The sequence below is a fragment of the Pinus tabuliformis genome, chromosome 4_1 (assembly GCF_031772625.1).
Source record: "Pinus tabuliformis cultivar Carrire ecotype Pingquan chromosome 4_1, CPIR1, whole genome shotgun sequence".
Lineage (NCBI taxonomy): Eukaryota > Viridiplantae > Streptophyta > Pinopsida > Pinales > Pinaceae > Pinus > Pinus tabuliformis.
This window is the reverse complement of record NC_142303.1, coordinates 193,739,124-193,764,596: the sequence shown is the minus strand read 5'-3', so window position 1 is coordinate 193,764,596 and position 25,473 is coordinate 193,739,124. Positions and strand designations below refer to the sequence as shown.

The 25,473-nt window shown below is 36.1% G+C and overlaps 1 pseudogene; it reads right to left on the bottom strand.

Moving 5' to 3' along the window:
• Positions 1–20: 20 nt before the first annotated feature.
• LOC149174872 (protein EXORDIUM-like 2 pseudogene) lies at positions 21–24,724 on the bottom strand (annotated as a pseudogene).
• Positions 24,725–25,473: the final 749 nt, after the last annotated feature.

Genomic DNA, 25,473 nt, shown 5'->3' with positions numbered 1-25,473 from the left:
TCCCTTGTGCTCTTAAATATTCAAGAAAGAGTTGTTTCGCAAGCAAATTTAGCGGGCTTCCACATGCTTGGCAGAAGAAACAGACGGTTGTTGAGTCCGTAAGCGTTATAGCTTGCGTTGCTCTTCTAATCGATCAGCAATTCTCCGGCATATCCAGAGTATGCGCCCTTTCCGAAGATGCCAACCTAGGTGGTGACTGCCTCCAGGGGAGCCAAAGCATCTCCTTGATAGTACCCCGTGTTGAACGGATTCGTGGCCGCCCCTGCTAAAATGGTCGCCATGTTTATTATCATGCCATCCACACCCACGTCTCCATTTGGTGGACTTAGCCGAGATTATCTCGATTGCAGGTTGTTAAAGTTTGTTGACGGCCCCATCCATCTCCGTTTAATACTTTCAATATTCCCACAACTTCACAACTCTCTTGATTTCCGGCACCCGGCCCCACTCCGGCTCCCAAAAGCGGATGCAAGTGGTGGATAAGACATGAACTTAAATGATTTACATCATATAAATGTAGAGATTTACATCATATAAGATTCTTATGCTGGTTGTAAGGCTTTTTCTATCTCATTTTTGAAAGTAAATTTTAATAATAAAAACATTTTTTTACCTAAAAATATAAAAATAATTTTAATTATATTTTAAATTTCTACCAATTCTTAAATATAAATTAGTTGTCAATCTTTTGAAATTGTTGGTTCAAATCCTATGTTAATTCTTTTCATTGAGAATGACTACTTTAATATGATGGACATTATGTTATAGCTTGATTGATTGGAAAACTTCAAGTGAGCAATACAAAAATTCTTCATTTACTACTAAAACTAATTTAACTTGTAATAAGAGTAGTGGAGGCTCGAAGTGAGCAGATACCTCGATGCAAAAGTTCTCACTTGAAAATGGTAAGACCTTTGGGTAGGTAAATAAAACAATAGATTTTATTTACTATGAAATGGACAAAAATAAGAGATTAGTGGATTCCTCAATGCAAAAGTTCTCACTTGAAAATGGTAAAACCTTTGGGTGTTTTTATTTACGATGAAATGCATAAAAACAGAGAATTTCTTATATTAAATAATTTATTTATTTTTATTGCTTTGTAAGAGTTCTCACTTGAAAATGGTAAGACCTTTGGGTGTGTAAATAAAACAAGAGATTTTAACTATTAAAGAAAAGTAAAATATTTATGGATTTTTAATTGTAATATGTCAAGTCATTCTATAATACTCAATTTAATTTTGTTAGTTTGACTTAAGAAAGAAGGCATAAATTCAAGGAAACATTAAAAACAAAAAAAAACAAAAAAATTGTTAATACATTGTTATATGACAAGGTTCTATGTGGTGATGGAATGCAAATCTTTTGTCTTGTAATAACTAACTCTTAACTTTGATTGGTATTTAAAATAGTGAAGTACTTAAATCATGTTTATCATATTGTTTAAAAAAATAAATTGTGAACTATAATTACTTTAATTGATGGGTTTAAAATTTGTAAAAAACTTTATAGTAATTCAAATTAGTATAAAACTTATATACCAACACACTTTTTTATTGAAAACATAGTATTAGAGGTAAAATAATTAAGAAAAAAAACATATATATTTAAATAATTTAATAAATGTCTTACAAAATGAAGATAACTTATCAATTAAGTATTCAACAATGATATAAGATTTTCTTTTTATTTTTTACCTACTATTCTATATTTCTCTATGTGTGGGCCCTACTAATGACCCATATGATAGGATGTAGATTTCATCTACTCTGGATTGCCATGTTGGTTCCTCATTGAGGGTTTCTTTTGTAAGCACATCCTTTCCCTTATCAAAGGATGGTGTTTTAAAGGAATTGACGAAATCAGAGGATGGTGTCTTAAAAGAATTGACGAAGCATATGTCTGTATCACCAGTGGTGCCATCACAATGGAGAATCTAGTTGTGTACACAAAGATTTCATTTGCTTCATGTGCAATTGCGCTGCAAACATTTGGCTTTCTTTGTTAGAAAATTTCATCATTATAGTTCTGCAAGTTCACTAAATTTACTTCAAACGGATGCTTTTTGGAAGTAGTAACTTAAGAATTGACCTACTAATTTCAATGTGGAACATTTGAATACACTTATTTGTTGGAACTTGGAAAGAATGAGAAAATAGGTAATTAGATGCCATAAAACTTGAGGTCACTTGATATATGATATTGATAACTGGAGAATACTCAAAGATTAGTCCAAACTGGCAATGAAAGACTCATTGCCTGAAATACCCCATGTAAAATTGTTGTTAGAGAAGATCATGAATAGAAAACACAGAGACCATAGAATGTTTAAGATATTATTTTAAGACTACTTCCAACAGTGAGAAAAAAGACAAAAAACATATACTACAATGAAATGTCGATTATGGAGCCTCTTGATTATGTCTTGACTTTACATTCTTCCATCTCCTTGCATTGATTCGAACTAAACGAAGTGTTTTTGAAATAGTCTCCGAGACAAATCAGAGGTGGTATACTGCAATTTTAAGATTTTGAATTTAAATTTGAAACTAAAAAAAAATTGCCCCATCACATTTAATATTTAAAATACCTTGCCAACTCGATATTGGGATACCCAAAGGGAACGATTCGAGCGACGAGGTAGCGAACGAAGCTAGGGTTTCGTCGACGGGTCGATAGCAGGGCAGCAGGGGATCAACTTCGGTTGAATCCCAGGAAGCGAGGTGCAGGGTCGGAAAGTTCCTGTGAAGCAGGACTTTTCTGGATGTCTGAACCTCTCCGCACGCATTCACGAGCGCATATTAACCTGTGAAGCATTCAGCACGGGTACTGCGGCGAAGGAATGGGGATGGAGGCAGGGAGGGGAGAGATCCCCTCCTATAAAGAAGTAATCACAGGCGAAGCGAGGAAAGAGAGAAAAGACGAAAGGGATCGATCCATCGACGGAGAGACTTCAGCAGCAGGAGCACAAAGAAAAGCAGGAATCCAAAGCAAATGCCTACCACGGTCAGCAAATACCCCAAGGTTTGTAATACCGCCTAATAAGCTTGAAAATTACAGATCATATATGAGGGATTATGCTTTAATTTGCAAATTCATAGGATACTGGCCAGCGGAGAGAGATCTTATGAGATGGATCAATCTGAAATGGAAACCAAAAGGTCATGTAGAGGTAAAGCTGGGAGCAAAGGGGTTCTTTACGGTTATATTTTCTAACTTAGAAGATAGGACTAGGATATTTGAGGAAGGGCCTTACTTCATGAATAATGCGGGGCTGGTCATGAGACATTGGGTTGAATGCTATAACCCGGATAAGGAAAAGATATTAGCTGCCCCAATATGGATAAGTCTCTTTGGCCTCCCCTCAGAATTCTGGAACCCAGATATACTTCAAGGCATTGGAAACTCAATAGGATCTTTTGTTAAAGTAGCTGAATCAACGAAGAGAGGCAAATACAATACTTATGCTAGGATCTGCGCCTACATGAACATAACTGAACCCCTCCCAGAATCCATCGAACTGGAATATCATGACGAGATATGGACCCAAACCATAGACTACGAACATATTCCATTTCGATGTAGAAGATGCCATGAGTATGGCCATTTAGCCAGAGACTGCCCTATAACCAAAGCTGAAAAAGAGAGGGAAGCAGAAATCTCAAGGAAAAAGGAAACAGAGACAACAAAGAGAGAAGCAGAAGAGTTTAAAGTAGTACAAAGGAGGGGGCGAAGAGCAAACAAAAGAATGCCGAAAGCTAAACAACAGGAAAAACAGCAACCTGAAACACAAAATAAGTTTGAAATCCTACAGGAAGAAGATCCCGAAACAGAGGTTAGTGAGGAAGAAGAAGCGGAGGAAATGGAGATAATTGGAGAACAGAAAAGCAAAAGGAAAGATCTAAGTAATACTGAACAGGAAAACGAAACCTTAAGTGACAACCAAGATTATCAAGGTGAAATGGAGATAGATACACAGAGCATGAAAGTAGACGAGGAGGAACAGGAAATGGCAAAATTAATACAAGAATGGCGAAGGCTAGATGATCACTTTATCCCAGAAGAACAGAAACAACGATATAAGGAAGCCTTTCAACGATATAAAGAAAAAAAAGGGAGCACAGGGGAGAAGACAAGTCAAACTACAGAGAAACCAGATGTGGGAACGGGCAGTGCAGGCAAAGGTGGCAAAAAACGAGGAAGAAAACCTCTCAGTGAGGTAATACAAGATGTAGGCGAGGCACTCGTAAGTTCAGGAAGGGTAATACCCCTGTCAGAAGTGTTCCAAACTCCCCGAAAATTGTTAAAATGATAATCACAACATGGAATATACGAGGCCTCAATAGTAGAGGCAAACAAAGGTATCTCAATGAGAGACTGAAAAAGGAAAAACCAAGCATTATGATACTCCAAGAAACCAAAGTAAGCTCGGAGAAGATGAGAGAAATCTTGAACAGAAACAGAAGCAGGTATGAGATGATGGGACAAGATGCTTTGGGAAGTGCTGGTGGATTGGTAATTCTCTGGAATCCAGAAGAAATCCAATTCACTAATTGGATGAGTTTCCCAAGAATTTTAACAGGAAATGCTCATATACTAGGTACAACAGAGGAGGTAATGGTAACAGGGGTGTATGGTCCACACTTACAGACAGAAAAGGAGAACTTTATTAAAAACTTAAAGGCATTAAGATGCCTGATGCCAGAAAAACAATGGATAATTGGTGGAGACTTCAACATGATTAAAGCCACAGAGGAAAAGAGAGGAGGGATAAGGAGATTGGATACGGCCTCAGAAAAATTTGGAGATCTAATAAGAGAACAAAAGCTGATTGATATCCAGACCATAAATGGAAAGCACACTTGGAACAATCGAAGGGGTGGAGCTAACCAAATAGCTTCGCGCCTAGACAGGTTTCTAATCTCAGAACAAATAATGATCAAGGATATCTTCATAGAAGCATCAATACTTCCGGTTATAGGGTCTGATCATTGGCCAATTAAACTAGAAATTGACATCAAGCAACGACCTCCCAACAGACCATTCAAATTTGAAGCCTTCTGGCTGAGAGATGAGGGGCTGATGGAAAAACTAGAAGACTGGTGGAGAGAAAGTAACCCGAGAGGTAAAAACAAAATGCATTCCTTTCAGCTTAAACTGAAGGAAATAAAGACTAAATTAAAAAAATGGAACAAAGAAGAATTTGGGAACATCTTAGAAGAAAAACAGAAATTAGAACAGAAAATGGAAGAACTGCAACAAATGGACATCATACAAGGCATTCAGGAAGAGAGAACAAAAGAAGAAGGAGTGATCCTAAATAAGCTGGAGGAAAGAAGGAAACAAGAGGAAATACTCTGGAAACAAAAATCAAGGGTTCAATGGCTCAGGGAGGGCGAAAGGAATACAAAATTTTTCCATAAAGCCATGGTACAACACCGTCAAGGAAACAGAATATTCTCAATCAAAAACAAAGAAGGTCAAAGAGTTCTTCAGCAGGAAGAGATTGAGAAAGTGCTAGTAAACCATTTCAAAGACATTTTGAAGGAACCTCTATCGAACAGAACAGAGGCAATAGCAAAGATAAAAAGGGAAATACCACAAATAGTGACCAGAGATCAAAATCAGGCTCTAATGAGGAAAATCACCAAGGAGGAAGTGGAGGAGATTGTCAAAAACATGAAAAGAAATAAAGCTCCAGGCCCAGACGGTTATACTGTTGAATTCTTTCAAGCGACATGGCACTTTCTGGCTAATGAAGTAGTGGAGATAGCAGAAGAAGTCAGGATAAATCAAAGATTATGGCCAGGAATAAATGCTACGCTTCTGGCTCTTATACCAAAAACTAATCAGGCCGACCAGGCAGATGGATTCAGACCCATAGCCCTTTGCAATGTCATTTACAAGATTGTGGCGTCCATAGTAGCTCAAAGACTGAAACTAATTCTCCCAAGTATTATCTCTCCGGAGCAAACCGGCTTTGTTGAAGGGAGACAGATCTTGGATGGGCTAGTGGTAGCACAAGAAGTAATCCATACGATGAAAACAAAGAAGGAAAAAGGCATGCTGATCAAATTAGACCTATCAAAGGCCTATGATAGGCTCAACTGGAAGTATTTAACTGAGATCCTTAAAGCTTTTGGATTTTGTGACAGATGGGTCAATTGGGTATTAAGCATGATCTCTACGCCAAACTACTCCATTTTGCTAAATGGAGCACCTACAACAACTTTTAATGCAACTAGAGGCCTCAGACAAGGGGATCCTCTCTCCCCCTTCTTGTTCATAATAGCAGCTGAAGGTTTAGGCAGATATATCAAAAAGGAATTAAGGGACAGCAACATTCAAGGGCTAAAATTATGGGGAACCCGAACCACTGTCACCCACCAACAGTTTGTGGATGACATAATGATATACTGTAAAGCAACCCTACGTGAAGTAAAAAGGATTAAAAAAATTCTTGAGATTTTTATGGAAGGCACAGGTATGGAGGTCAACAAAGATAAGTCGAGAACTTTCTTCTTTAACATAGTGGAACCTATACAAAAACATCTCACTAGAGTCCTGGGATATCAGTTGGGGAAACTCCCAACCAAATATTTAGGAACAATGTTAGACTCCTCATCCATAAGAATAAGGAATTGGAATCATATCCTAGAGAAAATCAAAAAGAGAATGGAAAATTGGACGTTTAGAGCCCTGAACTTTGCAGCAAGGGTGGTGCTTCTCAAAGCCACGCTCCAGGCAATTCCGATATATTCCCTTTCAGTGATGAACGCCCCCAAAGGAATATGTTACAAGCTGGTTGAGATGTACAGGAAATTTCTTTGGGGAGGGCCAAAACAAGAAAAGAAATGGGCGCTTTGCTCATGGGAGAGCTTAGCCAAAACAAAGGAAAAGGGAGGCTTAGGTCTCAAAGACCCAGGAATTTTAAACCAGGTGATGGCAGCCAAACTACGCTGGAGATGGTTACAAGGAGGACAGGACTTGTGGAAGGAAATTTGGACAACTAAATATAATATGCCCAATAACCCGGAAGAAATTATCAGACAGCAAGAAATGCCTCGGGGATCGGATATATGGAACCTATCAATTCAAAATAGGGAAATAGTAGACAACAATATATTCTGGGAAATCAAAGGGGGACAGACAGCGAGGTTCTGGGATGAATCTTGGCAACAGCGAGGCAAAATGGTGAATCTCACAGGAATGCAGGAACTACAAAGAAGAGGAATACATAGGAATTTGATCACGGTAAGTGATTATTGGGATGCAGACCAAGTTAATGGGGAATGGAGGCTCTGGAAACCGCTGGAACAATGGGAAAGGAACCCAACGGAAGTACAAAAAACAACCTTTACTAAGGAAATGAACTCAAGGAAAATAAGGAACAGAGAAGGTAATGACATACTCCGGTGGGGAAAAGAAACAAAAGGGACTTTCACGATTAAGGAGGCCTACAAGCTAATAACATACCAAGAGCAAGGAGAGGAAGATAAAATCTGGGAAAAAATCTGGAGCACAAAGTGGTGGCCAAAGGTTAAATTTTTTGCCTGGCTGGTGGGAAGAAAGAGAATCCTAACTTGGGATAGAATTCAGAAAACAGGCTTTTCTGGTCCCTCCAGATGCCATCTCTGTAATTCTGCTATAGAGGACCAGGAACATATCCTTAACAGATGTACAATGGCACAATATCAATGGGAGGAAACGATAAAGCTCTTTACTAAAACAAACAGAAACTCAACTGACATAATTCAAACCATCAAAAATTGGGGAGAAGCTGAATTCCAGAGCAAAGTAGTTAACAGAGCGTGGAGTGTCACTGCAGGTTTCAATATTTGGAACCTGTGGAAGGAAAGGAACAACCGCATATTCAGAGGGAAGGCAACAGGGCCGGAGGAGGTGTGGAAGCGCTCTCTAAGCCAAATTAGGGAGTCAATTCTAGCTGAGAAATGGGATGATGAAGACTGGAAAACGTCGGAAGCAGAGTCTGCCATCTTGAAGAAATTAAACTTGGAACCGGGAATGATCTTCCAGCAAGGAACCAAACAACGACAACCTTCAGCTAATCAGAGCAGGACAGAGTTTAGAAAACCTCCAGACGGGTTTGTGAAACTGAATTTTGATGGTGCGGCGAAAGGAAATCCTGGGCCAGCAGGGTTTGGCGGAATTATCAGGAATGACCAGGGGGAAACTGAGTGGATTTATGCGGACAATGGTGGAACTATGACCAATAATGAGGCGGAGTTTATGGCTGCCTACCAAGGTCTTAAAATTGCCAAGCGAAATGCATATAGGAGAGTTGAAATTGAAGGAGACTCCTCTCTGGTCATCGATTCGATTAGAAAACTAGTACAGGGAAAGAACTGGGAGCATGTGGTGACAAGCTGGAGAAGTGCCAGCACAGTCAGAGACATCGGAGAGATGTTAGCAGGGATCGAATACAGTCTAACCGCGCATGTCCGACGGGAAGGTAATAAACCTGCTGACTGTTTAGCAAACTGGGGGTGTGCGGAACACAATGGCAAAGTAGATGACAGTTGGACAACTCAGTCCACGTTGGCAAAATGGGAAGGATTAAGGCAACTGCTTGACAGTGATATGAATGTTGCAGGACAAGGATAATCGTCACCCAGCGTGGCTGGGGGGAGGAGAAAATACGCCAGAGCAGGAGGGACGGTGGAAAGGACAAAAGGATAGTACACTTAAATCATGGAAAGAGGGGACAATTAATCTCACAGCGAAGCAGGGACGCGGCCCAAGGAAAAGAACAAACCCCATGACATTATACATCATGCGAAGTAAAGACGTTCATGGGAGCGGGAAGAAACACCATCATACAGGTAAAGGTGGCAGCAAGGATATAAGAGGAAACAGGGGCAGACGAGAAGGCATTGCAAGATCGAGAAAGGTAGCGAAAACAGAGGATTTTTGTAATCAAGTCACAGATCAGGAAGGAACAGATCCAACAATGAGTGATAGGAAGAGGATGGCGACCCAAAAAGGGAAGGAAGTGGCCGAAGAAAGGTACCAGGAGCAGCAGTATGAAAGCATAGACATAGAGAGCTCTGAAGAGTCGGACTACATGCAAGAAGAAGGTGGCAAGGGGAACCAGTTTGACTTGGGACAGAGCAGCAGAGAACTGGGTCAGGATAGTTAAGGAAGAGGGCGTCCGAAAAAGGAGCAGGGAGTAAACAGGCCGACCAGACACAAGTCAAGCGAAGCGGAAGAGACCCGTCCGCCAACCAGAAAAAGGAGGAGCAGCAGGACGACCAGTTCCGCCATGCATGCGGCGAAGCAAGCATACAAGGTGGAGACCAATGAGGACATCAGGCAAATCATGGAAGGGATGGAGGCGAGGGTCTTAGAAGAACCCTCAGATCCAGAAATGAATGAGTGGACTTCTCAATTGCCTGATCCTGGGAACACGCGCGGACGGCTAACGCTGTATCGTAGAGCTCTGCACACCTATTGGGTTCTCAAACACCTCCTCGCAAAAGCTCTGGAGCAGGTGGCGTCGGAAATGCTGGAGATTGCGCAAGCCTCAGCAACTGCACAGCAGGAGGCCTCCAGTCTGGCAGAGCAGGTGCGTCAGCAGACTGAACTCCTCAAAGAAATCAGAACTATGCTGAAGGAAATGCAGCAAGACAGAGCCAGTAAAGCAAGCGAGCGTGGTTTTGCTGAGGATTAAGAGGTTGGTTCCTGCTCTCTTTCCTTGTTTTAAAATTGTTAATTTTGTTGAGAGTCTACTGTAATTTTGAAAAAACTTCCATGGGTCTTTAAGTGATTGAATTAGCAATGTAGGAAGGAACAGTAGAATTTCGATCAGAGTTTTCGTTAGGATAAATAGAATGCTGAAATCTTGCTCTCCTTTTGGGATGAGTGGAGGAAAGAGATGTTGTAATTTTGGATAAGGATCCAGGAACTAAACACAGACTTAATTGACTCTTGGATGATAAGGAGCCAACAGATCTGGTTTCCCCTCGGGGCAGATTGAGGCTCCTCTGTTTTGTACTATATGTTTATATGAATAGAACTATCGCAGCTTACAAAAAAAAAAATACCTTGCCAACTCACCATATTACTTACTCAACCATTTGGAAACTGTAGAGGTGATCCTAACGAAGATTACTTCAAAATAAGGGGTTGACAGAAAATGGATGAACAAAATATGGGAGCAGGAGAAGGCTGGAAAAGTGACAAGAATATCAATACCATACATGCATACATATGGATAACATAGTCTTACAGGACTCTTCATCCTGGTGGATAATGCTCATCGTTTTCCCACTACTCATCGTTAAATAATCGATACATTGAAAAGATAGATTTTGGAATCAATTCAAGAAAAACTATGACCTTAATAACTCTAGCCAATAGGAACTATAACCCATAGTAACTATAACCAATGAGAACTATTACCACAGTTACTCTAGCTAACAAGAAATTTGATCAATGAATGAATAAGATGATTATAGGTTGTTTGTCATAATAGTTCTCTGATCAAGAAATTCCCTATAACTATGACTAATAAACATTGATTATAGTTCTTGTGATTCAAGGTTCCTAACTAACAAAGGAATTATTCCCTAGAACTATGACTGAAAAACAAAGGTCGTAGTTTAATTTCATAGTCAAAGCTCTCACATCATAATTCTTGTGGTCATGATTCTTGTAAAATAAAGTAAAAATTCGTAATTGACAAGGGAACTATGAACAACAAAGGAATGATTCCTAAGGTCATAGTTCATGAGGGTCAAATTTCTCGAGCTCATAGTTACTATGTGTCATAGTTCCTAAGGGTTAAAGTTCTCAAGTTCATAGTTCTTATATGACACAGTTACTATGGTCATATTTCTTGTGGGTTGTATTTTCTATTGGTTAGAGATTCCAACGATAAGAAATCTCGTAAAATTTCTTCAATGAGAGTCAATGAAGTGCTTGTTGGGAAATGAGAGAGGGAGGGAAATATAAATAGAGAGAGAGAGACTAGAAAATCTATAAATGGAAATAGAGAGATAGAGAGTGTTGGGAATAAATTATTCATAATGGTATAAACAACAATTACATCCATACGATTCCATTCCATCAAATTCCACAATAATATGGTTTTCAAATTCCATAAACATATGGTTTTCAAATTGCACAAAACTAAGGTCTTCAAAGTTCACTTCAATATACATTGACACACATCACCAAATTGTGATGCAAGGTCAATATGGTGTACTTACTTACATTGTCTAATTATCCGCTCAAATTTGAACTCACTATATTGGAGTTTCCACATTCCACATTGATAGGGTTTTCAAATTCCAAAAATCTAGGGTTTTCATAGTGCATTAAACTAAGGTCTTCAAATTTCATAATGATATTTCCTAATAACGGACATACACTTTTGAGCCATGCTAAACAAGAAGCCTATCTTGGGCCTTATGGAACCTAGACAACTAGGAACATGTGTGTATTCCTAAGAACAAGCACACGTTCTTGTGGGCATGTGTTCCTCATGATAGCCCCATTTCCACTTTTGGGGTCATCATTCTTGTGCAAGTGACCTTAGTTTATTCTCACTAGTTTTTTCAATTATGCATAATCCTTCTCAAGGTCTCATTATAGAATTTCTCACAACATTCCTTCATACACTTCATGTTAGGTGTTTTCTCATTAGTCTACATAGTTTATTTATTTTTCCACATATGAATTAATTTCCACACATATGTGATTCCACAACCACTTGCCACGTGGTTATTTACAATATACTAGTAGAGTGCTAAGTTATTTCATCATGACTAGTCCCTAATTACAAAAGCCTCCATCATGTCTTGGTTGATTTCTTACACTTGTTTGAGAAAATTTCACATATTTAATTTTATGTATCTATTTATTACTCTTTTAGGTTCATCTCATCATTATAGATTGGTCATGGTTACGATCGTTGCAATAGGTTATCATCATTAACTTCTTAAAACCCCCTTTTCTTTATACTTATTTTTCTATCTTATCATAGGTTTTGTATTCCTTGAGGGGAAAGTTTCTTCCAATTTTGACTTCATTCATATGTAATTTAGGGAATTACGATACTATTTCTCATCAATAATTTCTCTTGATTCAGATTGAATTATTATATTGTTCATCATCTATCTCAATGATTTAAGACTGGAAGAATTACATGAATCAACTTGTAGGGTATTTTTATCAATGGGTCCCAATTTGGAAAATTTGGGTATGAAATCTTCCACAACCATTTTGAGGCATTAAACAATTTTTTTTGGGGTAAAAAAATTATCTCTTGCGCGAGACCTTTTGGTAGCTCTAAGTTTGTATGCAAAATTTATACCTCTTACAATTTGATCTACCATACTGACCACCATGGTACAAGTCGATGTAACGTTAGTCTCTGTTACTCATGTATATAGGGCTAGCCATGTGTGGAATTTAAAAAAGACTCTAAAACGTCCAAAATCATAACTCTAATTAAGGTTTGAGGGAGTCAAACCTTTCATATTGTTAGCTATTGGGTTATGTTAAATACTAGGCCACTAGGAGGAGTAGGGATTCCATTCCATGCTATTATATTTTCTTCCATATCTAAGCAAAGCAATTGGGAGTGGGATGTTAGAGAGAGAAAAAAAGGGGCTTAAGATTTTGTAGCAAATTTACAAGACATAAGTCTTAGGTAACTCTATAGAGGGTGCCTCTTTCTTTTCATCTACACATTTTTCCATTATAGAGAATAGAGATCAAAGAAACCTCACCTTCTACCTAGGTTTCTCCAATAAGTTTTTCCCAAAAACAAAAAAATTGTTCCTTTTTTAGTTAGTGTGTGTATGTCATTTCAATCTGTATTGCTTGCATTTTAGCTAATTTGTATTTAAGCATACAAACAATAAATAAATAATCTGAGATCTAAAAAGAATTAACATTCACAGTAAAAATTTCAATATTTTATCAGATCTATTATGATAAATTGTTCCAATGGAATATTCACGACAATTTATTGATCATCTCCACATCTTTCCTGAATGACTAGTGCCTTCTTTACTAACGCTTGTTACGCCTTTAACGTATTATGTGATTGTATGTTACTTTATCTTTGATGTTCTTTACTTAATTTCCATGGTTAGGATTTTATCGCCATTCGTCCCATCTTCAAAATGCAACATCCTCAAAGCAAGTAAATCCAATAATCATTAATTAGGAGTTAGGCTCAACTATCATCTTGAATCCATTTTATATTTGAACCCATCATTCATATCAACTGGAATTGCATTTCAAACTATGCCATGATGGCTAGGTTGTTACTTTCATCAATAGTATCAAAATATTTTATTATGACGAAAAGTACAAACAATTCATAAAATAATTACTAAAATTTATTTTCCCACATATTACAACTATTATTGGTTATATCTATATTCCCTTACCCTTGTAGCAGTAAATAAGGTTCCAAATTTCTTTATCCTTCCTTAATTAACTATATAAACCTCATTATATCTAAAGTGTAATAATAAACCTTTATATTCACATAAAGTTACTCATATTCATGAAGTCATATAATTTCAATTTACTTTTTTTTTTTAAAGGTTATACACATTTATCAATAACCAAATTATCTTCATAATAAATTAGTCCACAATAGTAAAATTACTATTTATACAAAAATATAAATCACAATAAAGATAAAAGTAAAAGTGTTTCCCAAAAATTTCATATGGAAACATTAACTTATTCTATATTATCTTGTTACATGTCTAACTTTTTTGAACTTGTTATAGAATATTTGAATTCATTTTAATCATTCTTCCAAATTGTGGAATGTGCAATTCTCTAACTTTAAAATGTTGTTTTTAAACCATTACACTAACTTGCATCTTAACAAATCTCATATAAAGATATTACCAATTAAACAAAAATAGAAATAAAATAAATCTCATACAAAAATATTATTAGTTAAATGAAAATAAAAATAAAACACAAAATCGTCAATTATACCTTACCAAATGTATCATGAAAACATATAAATCAATAATGGAAAATATCAAAATAACATTACCAAGTGAAAAAGTATCACAAGAGATCAATAAAAAAGTACCAATTCACCTTATAGGTAAAAAAATTTCCTCTTTTAATTTTTTTCAATATTTTATTTAATCACTAGATATGTAGGCATTAAATGTTAGATGTTAGACATAAATATTTTCTAAATTCAAATTTTTTATATAGTATGTTTGTTTTTATTAATAAAATTATGGACATTTTTTTAGATAAGCCATCCTATCGCAAATCTATCAAGCACCTGGTGGGATCAAATCTCTTGAGGTGAAAACCTCTTTTTTGAGTGCAAAACTTCAAGAAAGGTTAAGATGGGACCAAATCTCCTAAGGTGAAAACCTCTTTTTTGAGTGCAAAACCTGAGGAAAGGTTAATCTGGATCTAGAAATGTGATCCCTCTTGGCGCTTGATTGATCCAAGGATATTTTATCCCTCTTGGCGCTTGATTGATCCAAGGATATTTTATCCCTCTTGGAGCTTGATAGATCCAAAGTTAAGATGGATCTAGGCTTGTTATATAATATCTATATTTGTATCTATGTGTCTCTTTCTTATTCCTCTTTCTATCTCACCCCCCAAATATGCACACTTTCTCTCAATATCTATCTATCTATCTCTCTCACTCCATTTTCCTCTCCCTCTCTTTATCTTCCCCTTCGCTCCGTCTCTCTCTCTCTCCTCCCTCTCTTCCTCAGTCTCCCTCCATCTCCCCTTTGTCACTCCCTCTCTCTCTCCACCTTTCTTCCTCTATGCCATCTATGTGTCTCCCTCTCTCTCTCTTCTCCTTCACTCCCTATCTCTCTCCTCTCCTCTTCTCTCTCTTCCCTCCTCTCCTCTCTCCCTCGCTCTCTCTCCACCTTTATCTCTCTATGCCTTTGTTCTTTCCTCCCACTCTCTCCCCTCCAACTCCATGTCTCTCTCTCCCTCTCTCTCTCACCTCCATCTCTCCTCTCTCTTCCTTCCTCTCTTTCCCTCTCTCTCACCTCCCTCTCTCCCCCTCCCCCAATCACTCTCACTCTCTCTCTCTCCACCCTCAAACTTTGTCACTCTCTACTCCCCTCTCTCTCTCTCTCTCTCTTAAATTTGATCCCATTGTATTGTGTTTAAGAAAGTATCTAAATTAAAAAAACTCAATTGGTTGTTAAATATTAAACATATATTTTGGATCAATCATGTCAAAGAAAATACAATAATGAAAAACTTAAGAATCATGCATTATCTTTCCTCTATTATTGTTAGTCACTTTGCTTGCTCTAATTTCTTGGATCCTTAGTTAAGATGGATCTATGGATCTATGCTTGTTCTTCATAATATTATTTATATTATATAAATTTCACATCTTTATATATAAAAGTATTCTCATTTTTAATTTTATTGAACCTTGATTTAATTTCTACGGAAATATTTTAAGTATTAGTGAGGATAGAGTGTTTAGATATATCTCAAAAGTAATTATATTATAAAATAAATAAAATATTGATAAAATATTTTGATCGTGAAATAAGTTATGCTTTTTGGGCATGTGGTATCAATAAGCCAGCCTATTTACAAGTGAAGAATATCTATGGTAAAGTGGGGTGAATATCCATGGTAAAAATCTTGTCATATTGTTATAAAATATTTTGATTTCGAAATAAGTTATTTTTTGGAATGTAGTATTGATAAGCCATGGTATTGGCCAATGGTATTGTAACAAATCCTATTCACATGTTCATAATATTAATGGAAAAGTGGGGTGAATATCCATGGTTAAAAAATCTTGTCATATTTTTATAATAATCCATAGTATTGTAACAAAGCCTATTCACAGGTTAATAACAAAATAAAAATATAACAAATTGAATTTTATTATTTTTATTACTTTAATTTTTTATTATTAATTGAACCAACATTTAAATTTTCAATGTTTTTATTGAGCGGACATTTAAAATTGTTATATTACACCTACACATATACCATATACTTATAAATAAAATCACATTAAAATATATAACACATATAAGCAGTACTTATAAATTTAACTATATTTAAATTTAATTATTAAACTCAAAAAAATTAATATTTACAATATAACAAGATTCTTAACCAGGAATATTCACACTCATTTTACCATGGATATTAATAATTTCAAAATAGGTTTTTTTACAATACCATTAACCGATATCATGACTTATCAATACCACATACCCAAAAACCATAACTCAATTAAAAAAAAAAAACCAAAAAAATATAAATATTTTATTTTAATTTAATTTTATAACAAATTCTAAATTTTAAATTATAACTTGATACTTACCATAAACATATTAAAATAGATATTCATTTTTCTATATTTAATAACAACTAATTATTTTAATTTATATTAATATAAAAAAAAATATATCAAATCAATTATATATAACATAAATTTTACTGAACTTAATCATATATTCATTTTATACTCACCCGCTTAAAACTTTTTTAATCCACAATGATTTACTTTTGTATATATATATCAAAATTGTTTTTTAATTTACATGACTTTCCTTCATACTATTAATACATTACAATAAACAAAAAGACAGATTATATATATAATTAAAAATACTATTAATACATTACAATAGACAAAAAAGACAGATTATATAATATAATTTTTTAAATGTATTTTGTTTATTTTTACAGAGTGGACAGTTTCATATGGCTCACGATGAGATTCCTATTTCATAGAAACTTAAACCATAATTTTATACCGTAATAAGGTTTCCACTCTGTCAAATTATTGGTGCGACACTCCAGAAATAAATTGCTCCAACTTGGATTTGTATGTCCCCACAAGCCCGCAGATAGTCCAAATTCCATGTCGCTAACTCTGCATTAAATGGAGCCAGGACAGCGCAGGAAAAAATTGTTAGAAACTGCTATTAGAAACAGCAAAAGGCTCATTGCTTTTTAACGTTAAAGTAGTTCCTAATCTTAATGTGACCCGATCTAAAGCATTAAAGCATCAGATCTTAAGCGTTGAATTGGTATATGATGGACGTACCAGATTAGAGTTAAATAATATATAAAGGATTGGGTCCTCTCCCTCCCACACACAAGAGTTGTATTCTTCTCCATCAAGAAACGCATAAAGGAAGTGAGGGCAAGAGGAGAGAAACCGAATTCTGAGAAGAAGACAGAAGACAGAAGACAGAAGATGGCAGCCATTACTTCTTCCGCTGTAAATCAAGGTATGTCATCTTAAACAAAGATCATATTGAGTTTGTCAGTGAAATATTCGGTATTGATGATCTTTGGGCTGTTAATGGAAATTTTACATTTGGTATAAGAGCCATTCAATAACTGAATATTTCCTATGATTGCAATTAAGCTTTACTCATGATGTTAATCAAATCCGTAAGCGCCCTTACTCGCTCAGCATCGTTTCGATTTTCAAGCTCAATTCTTGCCCTCAGAATCCGAGCCATGTAATTGCGCTGCCGGTGTCAAAACGCCATCCTTTAGGCTTTCGCCTGTAACGGGATCCTTCAATCCGCCTTTGGCAAACTCGAACTTGTTTCTCCCATTATGCACGTGATGTCATATTTATGCATTAATTTTCAAGTATTTGCAAGTAGATAAATTTAACATTTACTCATCCCGCTGCAAATTCGTTGTTATGATCGTTTGTCTCTTACGGTTGACCGTGTCGCCGTTTCCTAGCCCCATGAGTTAGGTTATTATGCTGTCTTCCTATGCAGCGTGTGTATGCTTTCTTGTTACAGTCTCGTATGTGGCATTATTTTAGAAGCTTTTGATGTATCCTTGTATATTGAGTGTGATTCTGACTGTAATATCGTTTTAATTTGTTCCTGAGCTTTAAACCCTTGGAATCTAGTAATTTAACAATTTTCTTTGTCTCGGAGGTTGTTCTTTGATGCACTTCACGGTTAAAGCCGCTCAATATGAAAGCTTTCTTTTCTCAAGTTATTTCAGGATAGGAAAGTGTTCTCAGCGAGTCTTCTGCTGTATTTTTTATTAAATAATTTATCTGGTTAGGTCTACATGAAGACATTGTACGGTTTTTAACTTACCAATATTACCATTATATAAGATAAAATGGTATAGCAGTAGGGGTTTGTTCGAGAAGACGCGGATATTTAGAAGTCATAAAATCCCTTTGTCTCTCAGCCGATTTATGATTTGTATTTAGTGTTGGATGTGCTATTTTCCTGTTTCTGGTAAAGCGTACCTAATGAATTAGACTGAATGTTCCGCATTCTATAATAATGGTTATGAATCTTTGGTTCAAGAGGCCGTAATCTTTGGTTCATTCAAACAACCGTATGGTTTGTATCCCTGTATACCAGTCTCGCCCAGCCTGTTATACTTCACTGCCAATATGAAACAGAGATCCTTGCGACTTCGGCCACGTCTAACATTTATATGCATCATAGGGCGCGAGTGGTATGATTGTGTGCCATTATGTTTTTGTTTTACGGATCTCTGCACCGAAAATGGCTTCTTTCAATGTAGCACTCCTGTTCGAGATATGAATCTTAATTTGCTCCCATTGTTAGAATATGCCAAGACTATGGCCGTTTACAGCGTCAATTCCGTCTACCTAAAATATCCTCTGAAATATCGATGAAAATCCAATCTGTTGTTTGAATGAACCGTTCATGTTTTATATGATATAATGATACATTGATGATCCGGATTCTGAAAATTTGAGGTTGCATGTCAACCATGGTGTATATTACCGTCGGATATAAAGTTTTCGACCTTGTTTGGAATGAATGTATTAAAATGCGGTGAATATAAGTTATTGAATCCTGGTAGATAGTCGAATTTGTGCACTGTAAGAAGACTAACAAAGCAATCATTTTTAGTACAGAGTTGAGAAGAACTCCTGTAGGAAAGTTACAGTTTCGATTGACGTTTGAAATTTGGGCATAAAAGTAATTGCTCTATGAATGATTGTTTTGCATACATTAATGTGTTATTTATGCACATGAGATTTATGATTTTGTTAATCACCAAAGTGGTCAAAATCAGAATGTTGTTTTGCATAAGGTATGTGTTATAAGTTATTTGTGCACATGAGATTTATGATTTTGTTAATCACCAAAGTGGTCAAAATCAGAATAATCATTTAGTGCATAAGTGACATAATGATTATTGATAGAAATTGCCAGTTATAATAATACCAATTAAGAACTGGCGTCACTAATGATAGAACCTGAGAACTTACCCAAAGGAAAGTCTTGTTCTATAACTAGTTGACATGATGAGGTTTGATAAATATTTTGATTAAATAAATATTGATCATCCAAAGATGTCAGTTCTATTTAATTGAATATATTTATTACCTACTTATGTTTTGGTATTTAATTATGTTAAGTATAAGATAGTATCTACCCAAAGGAGTGCTATATTATACTATTATGTCTACATCTGAATCGCGTTAGTTATGAGCTTATAGTGATTTCATTTTTAATTTGCAGGAGTTACCATGAATACACATGCTTCATCTGTTACATTGTTCACTGGTGTTAATTTTTCTGAATGGAAAGAACAAGTCAATTTCCATTTAGGTATTCAGGATCTTGACTTGGCACTCCTTGTGGATAAGCCTGCTGCTCTTACAAGAGATAGTACTGAGGCAGAAAAATCACACCATAAAGCATGGGAACGCAGTAACAGATTGAGCCTTATGTTTATTAAGATGACTGTTGCTAACAACATCAAGTCAACAATTCCACAAACAGAAAGTGCTAAGGAATATATGAAGTCTGTGGAAGAGCGTTTTCGTTCAGCTGATAAGTCACTCGCTGGTACTCTTATGGCAGAACTCACGACCATGAAGTTTGATGGGTCGCGAACTATGCAAGAGCACATTATAGAGATGACTAATCTTGCAGCAAGGTTAAACTCCCTGGGACTTACAGTAGAGGATTCTTTTCTTGTCCAGTTCATCCTGAACTCGCTACCTTCTGAATATGGACCTTTTCAGATTAACTATAACACTATAAAGGATAAGTGGAATGTTAATGAATTGGCCAGTAGACTTGTTCAGGAAGAAGGACGTTTGAAAAATCAAGTGAATCACTCAGTAAGTTTTGTGAGTAATAAAGCTGGTAAAGAAAAGAAAGGAAAATCAAGTCATTTCAAGAAGAAAAAGGCACCTGCTAAGAATGGGCAGGATAAGGAAAAGAAGGAACTAAAGGATGTTCAATGTCATTTCTGTAAAAAGAAAAGACATTATCAAGTTGACTGTCCGAAAAGGAAAGCTTGGTTCGAAAAGAAAGGTAATTATCTATCTTTCGTATGTTTTGAATCAAATTTAGTTGAAGTTCCCATTGATACATGGTGGTTTGATACTGGTGCTACAACTCATGTTTCCAATAATATGCAGGGATTTCTTATGATCCGAACCATAAATACAAATGAAGATCGTTTTCTCTTTATGGGAAATGGAATGAAATCTTCAATTGAAGGCATTGGGACTTATCGTCTAATTCTAGAAAGTGGATATGTATTAGACTTATACAGTACCCTTTATGTACCTTCATTATCTAGAAACCTTATTTCCGTAAGTAAGTTGGATAATTCTGGTTTTAGATGTATGTTTGGATCTGGCTGTTTTGATTTATATAAGAATACTGATAATGTTGGTTCTGGTATTCTAATTGATGGTTTATATAAATTGAAACTGAATGACAATTATGCGAATTCCTTGTTGAATGTAGTAAATAATGTTGGATGTAAACGTAGCATGGTGAATGAAAATTCTGCTTTCTTGTGGCATAAAAGACTAGGTCATATATCCAAAGAAAGAATGATGAGAATAGTAAATAATGAAATTTTGTCAAATTTGGACTTTAGTGATCTAGAATTATGTGTGGATTGTATTAAAGGTAAACAAACCAAACATAATAAGAAAGGAGCCACCAGAAGCAGCCAGCTTCTTGAAATAATACACACTGATATTTGCGCAATACACAATGCCAGGTACACCACAGCAAAATGGTGTAGCAGAAAGGCGCAATAGGACGTTAATAGATATGATTAGGGTACGTGTTTTACTGTCCTAATCATAGTCCAAGAATTGTAGAAACTGGTAATGCAAGATATATTGAGAATGGTGAAGTCAGTGGGAGTACTCGAAGAGAAATAGTAGAAATAAAGGAAACAAGGGTAAATGTTACATTGCCTAGAATAGTTCCTCCATCTACTATTACTCCAAATGTTGTTCCAGCTGTTGTAGAACAGCATGATGATAATGAACAACATATAAATAAAGAAGTACTTCCTGAAGGAAATGATTTACATAATGCTGATATGCATGAACCACAACAAGTAGCATTAAGAAGACCTCAAAGAAATCGTAGGTCAGCTATTTCTGATGATTATGCAAGAATCAGATTATGATATTGGAATCAATAAGGATCCAGTTTCGTTTTCACATGCTGTAGAAAGTAAAGAACAATTGGTGTGTAAACTTAAGAAGTCAATATATGGGCTTAAACAAGCATCCCGGCAGTGGTATATTAAGTTCAATACCATTATTACATCTTTTGGTTTTAAGGAAAATACGGTTGATCACTGTATATACCGAAAGATCAGTGGGAGCAAGTTTATTTATCTGGTCCTTTATGTTGATGACGTCTTGCTTGCTGCAAATAATTTAAGTATATTGCATGAGACTAAGGAATTTCTCTCAACGAAAGATTACATGCTCATCCAATGAATCGGAAGTGATTGGATATAGCGATTCAGATTTTGTTGGATGCATCGATACTAGAAAATCGACTTTTGGTTACCTGTTTATGTTTGCTCAAGGTGCCATATCATGGAAAAGTGCGAAACAGACTATCGTTGCTTCATCATCCACTATGGAGGTAGAATTTGTGGCATGTTTTGAAGCCACAATTCATGCATTATGGTTGCGGAACTTTATTTCAGGACTTGCGGTTGTCGACACCATTAGCAAGCCGCTGAAAATTTATTGTGATAACCCTGCAACAGTTTTTTTCTCAAAGAACGACAAGTACTCTAAAGGTGCCAAACATATAGAACTGAAGTATCTTGTTGTGAAAGATGAGGTTCAGAAAAAAAGAATGTCAATCATGCACATCAGGACAGAACTTATGATTACAGACCCTTTGACGAAAGGGTTACAACCAAGACAATTTAAGGAACATGTTCAAAGAATGGATCTTGGTTGTATTAATAATAATTGATGTGTGACATTCTGAGCTCTTTTATGTGTTTCTGATATACAATCATGTGTTTCTTGTTTTAATATAGTAGTACGTATTTTATGTAATTTTAAAACAAGAAAGAGTCTTATAAAGATATTATGTTTAATCATTATGATATAAGACATTATGTGGACCATTATGCTGTTTTATATAAATTATGAGTATGAATTGATGGATTGCTGGTATTGTAGTATATGGAAGGGAATGCATTGAATTATTAGTGCACAACCGCCATAACTCTCAGCAATTTATCATAATATGATGTTCAACACTTAATATTATGAATAGTCGGGTCAAGTGGGAGAATGTTAGAAACTGCTATTAGAAACAGCAAAAGGCTCATTGCTTTTTAACGTTAAAGCAGTTTCTAATCTTAATGTGACCCGATCTAAAGCATTAAAGCATTAAAGCATTAAAGCATCAGATCTTAAGCGTTGAATTGGTATATGATGGACGTACCAGATTAGAGTTAAATAATATATAAAGGATTGGGTCCTCTCTCTCCCACACACAAGAGTTGTATTCTTCTCCATCAAGAAACGCATAAAGGAAGTGAGGGCAAGAGGAGAGAAACCGAATTCTAAGAAGAAGAGCAGAAGACAGAAGACAGAAGATGGCAACCATTACTTCTTCCGCTGTAAATCAAGGTATGTCATCTTAAACAAAGATCATATTGAGTTTGTCAGTGAAATATTCGGTATTGATGATCTTTGGGCTGTTAATGGAAATTTTACAAAAATGACAAAAATTAAACGTGACATTCTACCATGTACTAAATAAGTTATCCGCTGTAAAAGTTTTCCGGCAATAAATAATTATGGTAACAACGCCAACATCCGTCTATTCAAACGGTGACGGAAACGGTGGGCCCGAGGTCTATTCAAACGGTGACGGAAACGGTGGGCCCGAGGAGCCACGTATGCAGGATAAGAGAACCTGCAATCGACCTAAGGGTTGCCGTGGACATAGAGGTGGAGTGGGAGGCCCGTAGAGTGGGGCTGCAAAAGGCCACGCGCATTGCCCCGGACACTGAACACCAGAGTTACCCACCCACGCCAATAAGATCTTAGAAGCGGATTTCGAATTAGTTGCAGGAGTTGAATCGCGGAAACCGCACGAGTCGGTGCAGAATCTCTCCACGTACGCGTCCGCTGACGTCATAACAACGTAAATTCCCTTGGCGTCCGAAGGAAACAACTTCTTGGCGAGCCATATTTCCCAGGCTATCGGGCCATAAATGAATGGCGGGTGTTTATGCCCACCGTTCGATTTCGGGCTTAGCAAAATCGGGTTAGAATACGGAGAGAAAACGGAAGAAGGACACGGAAAACTTGAAGTACGGTTAAAAATAATTGGAATGTGGGTAAGAATAATTTAAAAAATTTAGGATTTGAATCATATTTTTTTTTAAAACGGAAATAGATTTAGCTTTATCAAAAATATCTAAAATACTTAAAATTTTTAAATTTAACAATTATAATCTGAATTTACAAAACCGTGAAAAATTTAATGCTAAAATTTTTATAATTTTCAAAACAAAAATAAGTCTGTTTACACCACTGCCAGAACTGTCCCTGCTATAAGGTTAACTTTACCGTGTATTTTCACGGACTCTCCACAATATAGAAGCCCTAAATAGTACTCACAGTCCGGTTAGGAACTGCATTAGGTATAAAATTAGTGTTCTTCCTGGTTGGGATGCATTAGGTATAAAATTAGTGTTCTTCCTGGTTGGGATGAGGATGAAGTTCATATTGCAATAAAGGAATTTTTTTTGAAAGGTTTTATTAATTTTTTTTCTGAGAGATTATATTTTATTTTCCCATACGTTTGAAAGAAGAGATTGACCTAATTTATTTTCGAATTGAATATTATTTAACAGTGTTACTCGAATTTGTGTATTTTCCCATTCGATTGAATTTTTTTTACGAGAAGTATTGGGAAAAATGGGAATATGATGGAAGTTTTACTGTGATTCAAATTTTCGCTGCTGAGCACGGACAAATTATTTTAATCACTTTTCTAAAGTTGTGTACAACAATCAATAACCCTATTTGACCAACTTTTGCCAAACTTGAGTACGATCAATCTATATCCCTTTGAAACGTCTGAATTGAATGATACCAGAGCCGATGACAATGCCATAAAATCTTATGAAACGCACAAATCTCCATGACAAACCCTCTTGAGGTCTCGCACCGATGTCAAACTCTAATTTGAAGCGTGGTAGTCGATCAATTCAATCAATGTGACACATGAAAAAGTATGGGTTCACCTTTTGAACGTGCTGAATATGCGGATTACGTTTGCAGTGACGTTCTCTGCGTTTTAATGTTGTTGAAACCTACCCATAACCCTAAGTATTTCAGAACAATGTTGGGAATCATTTTCCCTACGTAAGGAGCAGGTCGGCCAAGCTTCCTCGCTTCAACAAAACAGCGCATCTACAAAGAGTGCGTTATCGGTGCGCCTTCACCATTTAGCCATTTTTCATTGGAGTTTCAATTATTATGGTTTTTAATATTCATTTATGGTATTGTGTACCTTAAGTGCATTTAATTATTAAAAACGTATATTTTTCCGTATTAGGTTAGAAGCTCAAATAAAGGATTTTTTGTTTCATGAGTTTAATAGATTAATTTGGATGCTGAAGAATATGTCATTCTTCATAACAGTTGAAAACCTAAAGATTCCTGTTCTCACAAACAAAATAATTATATCTTAACTTATCGTAAACTTCCCTCACCCAATATTTATCTTAACCTCTGTAAACTATTAAGCAAGCTCGACTTGTTAACCAGACCTTCACACAGGAGCTTATACATTTGAATTGTCGTGAAAGAGAGTTGGGGAAAGCAATCCAAGATCCAAAGGATATAGATCTGATATCCCAGATGATCCCTAAACCTCCGCACTACCCTTGGTGTCCAGCGCCATACATTCCGCTGATGGCTAGCTTCTTCTCATGATTTTTCCTAGCTTCTCCTGCATCACCTTGGTTTCCTGTAATACAATCACATCCAATTTTTCTTGTTGAATCCTATCTCATAAGTACCTCAACTTATCTGCCCCTTATATTCCAAGAGACTAATTTCTGTGAGGAGGGGGTAGGGAGCATTTGTAGTATTCAGTGAGGACACTCGCTTGTTCTAGGTTGACTAAGATCTTCCTCGCTTCATGGATCACCTCACTA